Raw genomic sequence first — 12,750 nt, forward strand, 5'->3', positions numbered from 1 at the left:
TTCCCACTAATCATAGACTAAACAGATTATTCCATGACTATGAAAAACACCCCTAAATTCTTTGTAAATGATCAGTGTACATGGACATTGAAAAAGCCTCAAAATATCATCACTTATGCAGTATGCACTGTAAATAATAGTTACATGATTAAAAAGACAATTTTCCATTGTATTATCTATTTATCTCTTTTGTCTAAACTAGTCACTGTGATTTGGATAAAAGAAAAGGAAAAAATGAGAGAAAAGCACATGCTGGCTGTTGGCCAGGTACAGACAGACTCAGGAAGTTAAGCCGGAATTCCAACAATGCAGGCGGTTATTAGACTTTTCAGTGAGATGCTGCATTCACTGAGTTTGTCTTGAGGTGTTTGATGAAGTCCAGTACTTCATGGCAGGCCTGACTTTGCACAGGAAACCTTGACCCATTTGATATTACTTATGTACCTCCTGCTGCATCTTATATGTAAGATAATCTTCCTGCAGCCTTTGACTCAAGCCTGGAGGTGACAGTAATAAATGCCAGTTCCTGCAGAGTGAATTATATAGCAGCTAAAATGTATCGCAGGGTCAAACAAAGAAACGGACGTATAATCAAACCAGTATTATAAGTAGGATCCATTATTTTAAAATAAACACCTGGCACAGCAGTTAGATCTTTTCATTTACCATGGCAAAAGATGCTATGGAATATGAGACTTTGAACTGTAATCAAAGCTGATTGCTCATTAATTGGCTAGACTTCAAATGGCGGCGTGTCTTTTAAGACTTCTGTTTTGAGTAGGATTTTCCCTCCAGCCATTTCTCTGTTCAGAGAGATTTCCTGCTTTTTTTCATGTCAGCACTATAATGAGTGTATGCAATGCACATACCAAATGGCAGCTTTCGAACTGGATGCTGACTCCAACGCTCAGCGGTGCCGCTTTATTTGAATATTCTTGAGTTTTTGTCAGTACTGCTCAAAATGATATTTTGTGTTCAATATTTTGGATGTCGTGTAGGTTCTTGTAGTTTGTTTGAATGCTAGAGCTGTTGACATCCAAACTGGCACGTGAGAAACATTTGTGCGTTATCAGTGAGCTGACAAATTGGCCATTGCAGCGATGGGGGACCGATTACTCTGACATATGCTCAGGCCCAGGAAGCCCAGCTGAAATAAACAATTCCCCTTGCTGCTTTGTGATGGCTGGATGAAGAGAGGGTGGTTGCGCTGCTGGTTAGAGGGGTCTCCCAAACCACAGAGCAGAAAGAAAAACACAGGGAAGAAAAACAATCTCATCTGACATCACAGAGAGGGCTGCCGCACTGAAATTTAGGTCAAGATACACGGCCTGTCAGCTATGTGCCGGGTAGTTTTATTGCTGGCCCAAGTGTTGTCCAAGTGGAATGACATAACAAAGTCAAAAATGCTATCAGGATATGATATTACTAATCCACAAGTGTTAGCAGGACCGCCCCTGGCCAAATTGGGGCACTCACACTGGGCACCCGGGAAGCTGTGGTCGCCACATCTTTCATCCATCCATTTTCTATGCTACTTGTCCTCATTGGGGTCACGGGAAAAGCTGGAGCCTATCCCAGCTGACTTTGGACGAGAGGCGGAGTACACCCTGGACTGGTCGCCAGCCAATCGCAGGGCAGTCCCCACATCTCGAGGACCTACACCTGACCCATTAAAAACTATTTTTTATGCTTTTTGACTTGAACCTGAATTTAGTTAGATCAGGGGTGTCCAAAGTGCGTACACTAAGTCCCCAACCAACGAACACAATTGGTTCCAGATGACCGTTGTTAAGTCTAATTGTTCTTAAGTAGGGGAAAAGGTAATATTACCAATGATATAGGTACTACATGTACGTGTATACATATACAGTATATGTGTATGTATGTAAATATGAGTTTGGATGTAGTAGTAATATTAAACGAGGATAATTCATGAAAAAAACAATAATGATATAATAATACGTAATGGTAAATGTTATTTACCTTTAAAGAGGAGTGGTTGAGCATACGTTGTTGGTAGTGGTGGTGGAGGAGGAGATATTGAAAAAAAAAGACAAATCGTCCTCGTCTAGACTCTTCTAAAAGAGGTAGTGTTCTGTGGGTGGTGTAGAATTAAGCAGGCCTATTAACTCTTCATAAACTTTAATCACACGCTCTGTCCGGGTTGTATCATACAGCTACAATTTAGCTTTCTATTTAGCTTTCTCTCCCCAGCGTCTAACTCTTCCTCTGTTGGTCCCATTAGCAGTGTCACAGTGCCCTCTACTGGTCAAGCATGTAGCAGTATAAATATTGAGTTACTACAAGGCAAAATACATGAAAAAATAGACCAGTCGGGTTGTGTTCGTATCTCCGAAAGTTCGCATGTCGGATGTTTGTAAGTTGGGGACTTAGTGTATATCATATATTTATTATTATTAGCCTTCTTACAAAATTAAAAAGTACATAAAAATATCAAAGTGGTCCCCCACGTCCTATAATTTTCAGTATGTGGCCATCAGTGGAAAAAGTTGGATGCATGTTTTGGAGTAATAGAAATAGAAAAAGAAGTGTTCGGGGCTAGGATCAATCCTGCACACGCTGCCTTAAAAGGCAGCAGCTGTACCATTGCACCACCAACGACGAGTGCGGTGTCAGATTGTCTCTGCTGCCTTAAGCTGACTTGGTGCTCTATGCCTCATGGTAGCAATACACATCCTGGCGCAAAACGGGGCAAAGCGGAGCCACCCATCGTGGCTCTGCGTGTTCGATCAACACAAAAATACAAACCATCAGATTTATTATTCATTCAGATTATTATTGTATATATTATTAATACATGAATGCAACAGATTGGTCTTAGTGTTTTTCAGTAATTGGTGCCCGGTGGAAAATGTTTAGACACCCCTCCTATAGGACCAAACATATTTGTTAATGTATAGAAATACACCTTTCTAAATATCCCTATCATGTTTATTTGGCATAACAGTATCACCACCATTCCTGTGTGAATTGTTTTGCTCAACTGAGTCATAGCTGTATGTAACCTGGAGACACTATGGGTCATTGCTGGATGTCAGATCTATCAGGATACTACAAATACATACATGTTATCAACACACAAATACACACCAGCAGATTTATTTGCTTTATTTACTATTAATACAGTACAGTGCTCTTAGCATTTTTATGAGACGCCAGTACCTGCAGTGTGTGTGGTGTTTGTGGACACCGTGTGAGGCACACAGAGAGGTTTCACTGCATCTAGTAGAGCACGGGCTTCAGCACAGTCACCAACTACGTGTATGTACACAGCGTGTGGTGCTCTGATCTCCAAAATACGATCCTTCAATGTTAAGTCGCTGTATTCACAGCTTGTACTTCTCAGTGGGCATCAAACAGCACAGATGTATGCTTTCTGGCCTGGAAGAGCTTGGTTTTAACCCCTTTTGGAACCTCAATTTCAGACTGTTGTGAGAGTAAATACACAGGTGGGTGGAATGAACCATGAAATATGTTGATGAGGCCAGAGTTTGTAATAATAATCAACCAAGCTGTCTCAATTCCAAACTTTGTGTTGGGAGCCAAGCAGGTCCCCAAGTCTGGTTTTACTGGATCACTGATAGATATAGTACATGCACATATTTATGGGGCTATTGATTCATGTTTGTTGTAATAAATTCTTTAGCATTTTGTTGAGCATGACCCGAGTATGGCTCTATGTACCTCACAAGTCATCTTGTTACTCCACATGATCAATAAACAGCCTGTAGCATTGTAAACATCCGTTATACGTACATGCTCAAGTCACTTTTTTAAACACGCCCTCCACCATGAAGGACACCAGTGTTCAAGTGCCATATTCACATACATAAAGGCTCTTTTCAAAATAGATTTTGACAATGATACACTTTCCTTCTCCATATTATTCCTGACTTCTGTTGATGTTGTTGATGTTTTTTTCTTAACCAAAGAGAGGATTTGTCATACTTTTCACACTTTACTGTTGATTTAGTCATCCTGACGTGTTTTGTTTTCTCTTTTATAGAGTGATATTTATTATCCTCGAATGATGGCCACCTTCCACAATCTCCTTGGATTTTATATTGGAAGCTTGCATCAAACAGCAGGCAAATACCAATTCTATCATTTATATCAATGCTGTAAAATGGTTGTAATTTCTAAATGGTAAATAAATTAGATAATTTTAAAACACTGAAAGTCAACATGTAAGTGGTCATCCCACATGGGTCAATACCTGGGTTTGATCTCCCCACCACACATCCCCACCGACTGAGAGTCGAGCGTGCAAGCCAGCAGGCTAAAAGCTTTCAAACGACTGATCAGCGCAGCTCTTAAGGCATCGGGGAGTGCTTAACCTACTATCGCACAGCTACACTTACTTCAAATAACATTTTGATAGTTACACTATGAATTGTATATACTCTATAAACGCAAACTTGTCCCCATCCAAATACTTTAGGACCTAACATACAGTAAGTGGTTTTGGATGTTGTGGCAATACACATTTCTGATATGATCAGGTTTTGTTTTGTTTATTTTGAACATGCATAACAAGGTTACATGAAGTACACCACATGCCTACAGTTACCCAATTGGACATGTCTGAAAAGGAGCAGAAAGAAAGCATAGCTAATTTAATCCTACCACTTCTCTATGTCGTAGCAGTTGTTGATAATTTGTTCATCTTGCGTGTTTAGTGTGTACCAGTTTTTTGAACAGTAAAAGAAAAAGTATAAAGATGTGTAATAGTAAAGTTAATAGTTTGTAAATAGATTAAAATATATAATTGCTGTACTTATAGCAGCAACTCCACGTGAAACGTCACATTTCGTATGTTTGGATGTTGCTCGACATGTTTTACATAATACATGATGACAATGTATTTACGGTACTCATTATTTCTATACAAATACTCTTACCCACGATTCACAAACATTAGTTTAACAAAGGCATGTCACTGCTTGCAGCTATATATACAAATGTTTTAACTAGTGAGTCACATATTGTGCATAAATACCGGTAATACTATAGGATTGTATTGTATTTTAATTCATTTAATTGAACAATAAATGTTATTCTTCTTCTTCATTATTTAATATATTTAATGTATAGAGTATATATATATTTAGTTATTTAATACATGTATTTAATTTAATGAAAGTCAATGTTATCAATCAATTATTTCATTTATTACATTAAATTAATTTTTAATTATAACTAAAAAACACATTTTCTGAATAAACAATACATTATATATACACACCTTGTGAATTACTACAATCTAAACTCCTCTAATCACCTTCTGTAATATTTTAAAACAGGATTGGATTCTTATCAACAGAGGCTTTAATTCAATTCAATTAAATTGGCTATAAAAAAATAAAACAAAAAAAAATGGATTCTAAAATCTTACATCACAACACATTTTATTATGAAATACAAGTGTATGTATTTATAATGTTATTAATTGTGATGAGCCTATTCAGTAATAAAGAATAAATAAATCAGCCAATCAGTAATGGAGTGAAGCTGACAGAAGTACAGCATATATGATAATAATACTGTACCTTCATTAAATAATACAACAATGAAGGGTAAATAGTCAGTACAGGAGAAAAAAATAACATAAACATTGTACAATGGATAGATAATACCGAGTATATTATATAGAAACGGTATTAAATGTCGTTCAGCATTCTTTTTCACAGTTACAGTACATGCAACCTATGGGCAGAAAAGGTCAGGACTCATGACTTCACAATGATTAGGTCAATCAGCAGACATGTGGATTAACATATGACAATACTGAAATGGGAGCAGATAACTGGAATATAACTGGAGTGTGATGACGAGTGACTTGAGGACATGATCATTATCATTCACTATCACATTTGCTTGGATGTGTGTTGCGTCCTTCAGCCCAGAGCGAGAGTGAGAGGGAGAGAGCGATAGAGAGAGAGAGAGAGAGAGCGAGAGAGAAGAGAGAGAGAGAGAGAGGGCGGGGGGTGAAGGGAGAGAGGGGGAAGGCGGTTCACTAGTCCCAATGCTGTGGCGTGTCCGCGGTAGGGAGTAGCAGCAGATCAGTGCATTGTGCTGGACCAGGCACGACATAGATCAACCTTCGGTGGAACAAATGACAAGGAAAACTACTCTTTCGTGTGGACTTAATGACAGGAGACTGGTGCCATTGAAGTGAGAGGATCTCTAATCGAAACCCTGCGGTGTTGACGAGGATTTGGACGTTAGCGTCAACACAACAACGCCGACGGATGGTCGCTCTTTTACTCCGCCGCTAAGGTTTGTTAGCTTCCATTGCACTCTGTCGGTTTGGGGGTGGTCTGTCTCTTCTGTTGATGGACGACCGGGTCTAGCCATTCTTTGGAGTAGAAACCCATGTAGCCGTATTGACCTTTTCCATCCTACTATGTAAACAGTAGATACTCGTTTTACGAATCGATTAAAGGCAAGAACACGTCGGGTCGATCTGATTTCTAACGTCAGTGCAGCGTCATTAGTTAGCGAGCTATTGTCAGTTAAAGTTGATTATTTTATAAATCACCAACACGTGCTACATGGCTAGGCTAAGCTTGCTAGCGGCTAACGATGCTAACTGACTAGGCTAGCTGTCAGAACCATGGTTTCTGGCTAACGCTATTTTTACTTCATTACACAAACAGCATTCGTCTGTTTGATCTGAAATCACAGCATACCGCACCACACAGCCTTGATACTATGTGTTTAAATCATGTCGATCATCTTTTTTACGTGAGAATATAATAATGTTTGGCTAACTTTGCTAGCAGGCTCGCCACTGCACAAAGCGCCCTGTTTGCGTTTGTAAACATTGGTTTGAGAAAGTTTACTGTAGTCTGTCTTATGTCCTAGTGATAACGTGTGTTTTGATTGTTAATCGTAGCTTGATAGTAGTTTGATGTAATCGTATTTGGCAGAGTATAACTGCTCCAAATCTGGTTTCCAACGTTATCTAAGAGTTTGACCGAATTATTAGGCAGGTCATGTTGCGTTATCTTGTATTATGTCATTGTGTTTATTTGATGCTCGGCCTGTTGGACGAAGGGAAAACACGTCTTTCAGTGATTACACATCTTACCCTAGTGATTTTACTGCTACTACATAATGCCTGCAATAGAGTTACTGTACCGTTTATCAGGGCACTCTGTGTGTGCTTCTCAGTGTAATTTCCTTAATTCTACAAAAACTATCAATCCATAGCTACATGTCTTTACTCTCCGTATCAGAAAATGGTGACTCATAAACACAGGAAGTGAACAAACTTGTTATTGACAAAATAACTTAAGTGTCAACATGTTAAAAATATAGTGTGAATGAATTATCTGTATTAGACAAGGACAAGTGTCAGGTTTAAATAAGCTCTGGTTCTTCGTACTTCTTTTCGTCATGTTGAATGCCACTAACATGTCACTTGCTAAACATGTTAGAAACAAATAAACCGTACCACTCTATAATAATAAGCCCTGGTATTTTAACTAACGCTAACTATAAACAGGCCAAGCTCATGTTTATGTTTTTCTTCAATTACCACAGAGATACAGTTGAAGAGTAATCAATTCATTCATTCTCTGCTACACTTCCTGTTCAGGGTCGCTTTCTAGGTATTGGTGTCAACATAAATAGCCAATTGTAATGATGTATGTATGTAATGTTTAATTGCCCAGCGAAAAGCAGTCAACATATTTTTGATCCTGTTGAAAAGAGTAAAAGCATTTGTTCGTTTGTTTTGCACAAATAAACTTGAGACTTGGTTTGACACAATTTTTGTGGTCAGAATAACAAAGCAGCCTTTACAGCTGGTAATGAACTGACAAAGCACGCACGCACACACACGCACCCCAATCACAGCAGCTTGGCAGCCACATTAGTGTCTTTGTAGTGACTGTGTTTCATTGTAGTGTTTTCACATCTCACTGCATCTGAATGCTCACACGAGTACGATATGATACAAAACGTCTCCTTGACCTGGCATGACACTTGCTTTGCTGAACGAATTGGAAAATCTTTCTATCTTTTTCTTTTTTATGGTACTGACAGTTGATGATGTATTTACCCCTCAATTTGTAACCCAGGGCATTAGCACCACCAATATAATATATATACTGCATGCATCAAAATTAGGACAGTCAAACTTAACGAGTTAGCACAAATCCAGTTTAACGCCATTTTTTAAAACATGTAATTACCACTTGAGTGTTCTGTTCTATGGTCCGTTGCGTATGCGGGTGTACAAGCGATTGAGTGAGCACCCTTTTCATCTTACCGTTAAGTTAAACAGAATATAACAGAAAATCTGATTCATTGTGAGTTAATGATTAATTGTGATTAAAATATAGGCCAAATGAAAAAATATTGCACTACAGTGCTATTGACTGAACATGAGCGGTTAGCATTTAGCTTAAGTTTTTATTTAATGGTTCTGCCAATGAGCTGGCTCTTGGAAGATTAGTACCATTTTGTATCTGCAATAATGAAACAACGGTTGTTCACCTGCTTTAAAGATTTCTGTTAACATGTAGTAAGCATCACTCTCTATAATATGAAGTGACTATGCCTTCTTTGTGCAGATAGTTGCGTCAGCAAACAAGAATGAGGCGATATCTCCCCTTTATCCAGAAGGTTAACAGGGCCAGAGATAATCCCTTACTGTTGGGCCTCAGGGGAGACTGTTACGCTGCTAGTTCAATTTCAGCTCACATAATGAAACAATGAAACTAGAAAGAGGACGGCCCCCTCCTCATTTTGCTGTCTGAAGAATCAGCCCTAAAAGTTCAGTAAAATTTGTGTTGGACCATGAATTTGACCTTTTCAAGGTTAATAGTAACATGGCATAAGTTGTTTTGATGTGTCATTAATATGACATAGTCTTTAGGTGATGGCATACATGTATCAGAAGTCAGCACTGTGCTCAGCCAGCTGTTAACGGTACATCCTAATGTGATTGCTGTTTGGGATGATTGCTTCTCATCTCTGTTGATCATTTTTATGCTCTGCTGATTCAAATCAAACGTGCCACCAATTATACCCCATAGTGAAATGTTAAGACAAAATACAAAAGAGTTTGTTGAAATGTCTACTGTTTATTTGGTAAGCTTGTCTTGAAAAAGTGTGCTGTTCCGTGACACCTGTCCACCAGGCGGGGCCGGGGATTCGGTTGTGGACCTGTCCGTTGACAGCCGGGGCATTGTGGCTTACCCGGGGTGGCCTGGCTTGTGGGGCGTTTTTGACTGGCTCGCCTGCCTTTCCCGGGGGCGGGGGCCCGCTCAGGCCGGTTGGCGCAGGGGCTTTGACCGTGGGTTCGGTTTGCAGTGCTGCCCTTGGACTGACCTGGGCCATGGATACTGCTGTGTGCTCGGGGTGGGTCCGTGCTACTGGCGGCCTGCATGCCATCTTGGTGGCTTGGGGATGCTGGGCCAGTTCTATGCCATCACGGGAAACTTATGCATGGTAAGTTTTGCTCTCAACTGCAACGTGTTTTTCGGACTTTAACAAAAAATAGTGCTACATGGCCGACAACACTCCTACTCCTTGTAAACACCTTAGCACAGGCTGTTGTTTTGGTCACCTGGGCTCTGCATGCTGGATCTGTCCATCCATCCATTTTCTTCTGCTTTTCCGGGTCCGGGGGGAAGCAGTAGGGATCAGTAGGGAAGCCCAGGCTTCCGGGCCCCCGGCCACTTCTTCCAGTTCCACCTGGAGGACACCAAGGTGATCCCAGGCCAGCTGTGTGACATAATCTCCCCAGCGTGTCCTAGGTCCGTCCTGGGGCCCAGCCCAGCTGGGCATGCCCGGAACACCTCACCAGGGAGGCGTCTGGGAGACATCCGGACTAGATGCCCCAGCCCCCTGAACCGGCTCCTCTCGATTTGAAGGAGCAGCGGCTCTACTCTGAGCCCCTCCCGGATGACTGAGCTCCTCACCCTATCTCTTAGGGCAGGGGTGTCAAACTCGTGCCATGGAGGGCCGAGACACTGCAGGTTTTCTTTCCAGCCAGTGACTAAAGCAGGTGATTTTAATGATCAACACCTTCAGTTTGAGGGAAGGAGCTCAACAATTAAATCACCTGCTGAAGAAACTGGTTGGAGAGAAAACCTGCAGCGTCTCGGCCCTCCAGGGCATGAGTTTGACACGTGTCTTAGGGTGAGTCTAGCCACCCTACGGAGGAAACTCATTTCAGCCGCTTGTATCCGCGATCTCGTTCTTTCGGTCACGACCCAAAGCTCATGACCACAGGCAAGGGTGGGATCATAGATCGACCGGTAAATTGAGAACTTTGCCTTCCAGCTCAGCTCTCTCTTCACCACGACGGTCCGGTACAGCGACTGCATTACTGCAGATGCTACACCGGTCCACCTGTCGACGTCACGGTCCAACCTTCCCTCACTCGTGAACAAGACCCCGAGATACTTTAACTCCTCCACCTGGGGTAGGACCTCATTCCCAACCCGAAGGGTGCAATCCACCCTTTTCTGACTGAGAATCATGGCCTCGGATTTTGAGGTGCTGAGTCTCATCCCAGACGCTTCACCCTCAGCTGCAAAAACCGCCCCAGTAAACGCTGAAGGTCACAGTCCGATGAGGCCATCAGGACCACATCGTCTGCAAATAGCAGAGACGAGATCCTAGGCCCCCGAACTGGACTCCCTCGACGCCTTGACTACGCCTAGAAATTCTGTCCATGCTGAGTCCGGAGTCTGGATAGAAGTACAGGAGCAGACTATGTAATGGACTGCTTGTTTCGGAGTGGTGATATTGGGAATTAGATGCAGGCCAATATGATCTGATACTTGTTTTTTATTGCTGATATCAGGCCGATATCCGACATCAATATTGGATCGGCACACCCCTAATAATGTTCCCATATATCAAGTTCAACGACACAAACACACACTTCATTTGTGCTATCTATGCAGTGTGACTGTTTCTAGCTCGCCGTTAACATTGTGCCTTATAATGTTTTTACCAATGAATATGCTATTCCCAACTTAGGTTCTGCTCGGCTAGTCACACCAACTCTGCAGAGATTTGCCTTCCCGTAATAACAAGTAGCTTGAAGGGGTGAGATGAGACCAATGTTGACATGCAGTATAATGTTCCATAACGGTCACAGTCAATTGAATGGCTGACATGTTCGTGTTTTCACTTCAGGTGCTTCTGTTGTTGAAAGTATTATTTTCATTTGGATTTTCTTGATAGATTTTTGTAATCTAGCCTGATTTAACTGGCGTGGCGTGTCAAACAAGCATGTTTATTTTTTCCCTTCTCGTCACAATTGGGGTGCCCGCCGTAATGTATATTTAAAAAGAAAAAATGAATCATCTGTGTTGGCCACAAGATCAAACGACGCTGATGTGCAATTATTTGCGTATAGCCAGCCCACAACAGAAGCTTATTTTATATAAGCACTATGAATTTGCACTGCAGGTCCAATTTCTATCTAATGCCTTCTTTGATTTTCATTGTCTATTCATATCTACTTTCACGTTACCCTTATCCACTCTGTGAGTATGTTTACAAAACAATACAACACAGCAGGTCGAACAGTTGTATGTAGCTCATTTAGCTCAATTAGCTGTGTTCCATCGCTACATCGTGGCCCATGTTTCGCAGACTCACTGTTTGGCAAATTTTTTTTTAGTGCTAGTGCTTTAAAAAAAATTTTTTTACAGCGTATGAACGTGCATTGTTGTTTGTCTATATGTGCCCTGCGATTAGCTGGCGACCAGTCCAGGGTGTACCCCGCCTCTCGCCCGAAGTTAGCTGGGATAGGCTCCAGCACACCCCCGTGACCCTAATGAGGATAAGTGGCATAGAAAATGAATGGATGGATGGATGAATGTGCATTGTGTTCTGTGTCTTGATTGGCTAAGGGAGAACACACGCGTTGTGTGTGTCCTGATTGGCTCAGGGAGAACCCACGCATTGTGTTCTGTGTCGTGATTGGCTGACGGTCTGTAGAACATTGTCAGTCAATCTCCTCTGTGCCTTCATGTACAGTACAGAATGCCAGATTGCCAAATTTACATAAATGTTTGATTGCTAGCAGTGTGACTCTGAAGGGCTGCATGTTTGCCAGTTGTATCCCCGACAACACCCACAATGTCGACAAAAGGTTCTGCACCATCAAAGACACCTGCGATTGCACCCAATAGGCAGAGGAGGATGCTAACCATTGCGGCCCAGCATTACGGAATAAATTAATCTTTGGTCCGAGGAGGAGGAAAATACGACGACAGGAGCAGTTATGGTTTAATGCAGCAGAATGGCACCAGAAGAAGAGGCATGGTCAGAGGAGTGAAATACGCATAAGTCACTTAATAATTTCTTGTGTCCAGCCTCGTAGGTTGATCATTAAAATTCAAACAAAGGTTTGAAGTTTTGAAAATGTTAATATCTGCCTGAGAATAGTGTATAAAGTATATAGTGTGAGGGGTTTTACAGCCCCAAAACATATATAATAGTAAAAAAAAATTAAGTTGGCCACTTTGCGGATTTTTACTTATTTCACTTACTGCGGGCTATTTTGGGACATATCCCCACGATAAACGAGGGAACACTACATAAGCACATGGAACATTCCATCAGTGCATTCAGTTAGTCTGCATTTCTATCAGTCTCCTGGAAGCTTGTATCTTGTCGTTGCCATGATACACAAATCACAAACAGGTCTAATACAATTGCTTTGTGGAGTGTTTTGTTTCCGTTTGACTTTTC

The 12,750-nt window shown here is 41.3% G+C and overlaps 1 protein-coding gene across 2 annotated transcripts in view; it reads left to right on the forward strand.

Annotated features, from left to right (window-relative positions):
• The first annotated feature begins 6,032 nt into the window (after positions 1-6,032).
• ncor2 (nuclear receptor corepressor 2) overlaps positions 6,033-12,750 on the forward strand; it is a 93,349-nt gene continuing 86,631 nt past the window's right edge. For both annotated transcript variants that reach the window (XM_054774986.1, XM_054774987.1), the window contains exon 1: positions 6,033-6,300. The gene's annotated coding sequence lies outside the window, so the exon portion shown is untranslated. The remainder of the gene's footprint in view (positions 6,301-12,750) is intronic.

This window comes from Dunckerocampus dactyliophorus, chromosome 4, assembly GCF_027744805.1.
Source record: "Dunckerocampus dactyliophorus isolate RoL2022-P2 chromosome 4, RoL_Ddac_1.1, whole genome shotgun sequence".
NCBI lineage: Eukaryota > Metazoa > Chordata > Actinopteri > Syngnathiformes > Syngnathidae > Dunckerocampus > Dunckerocampus dactyliophorus.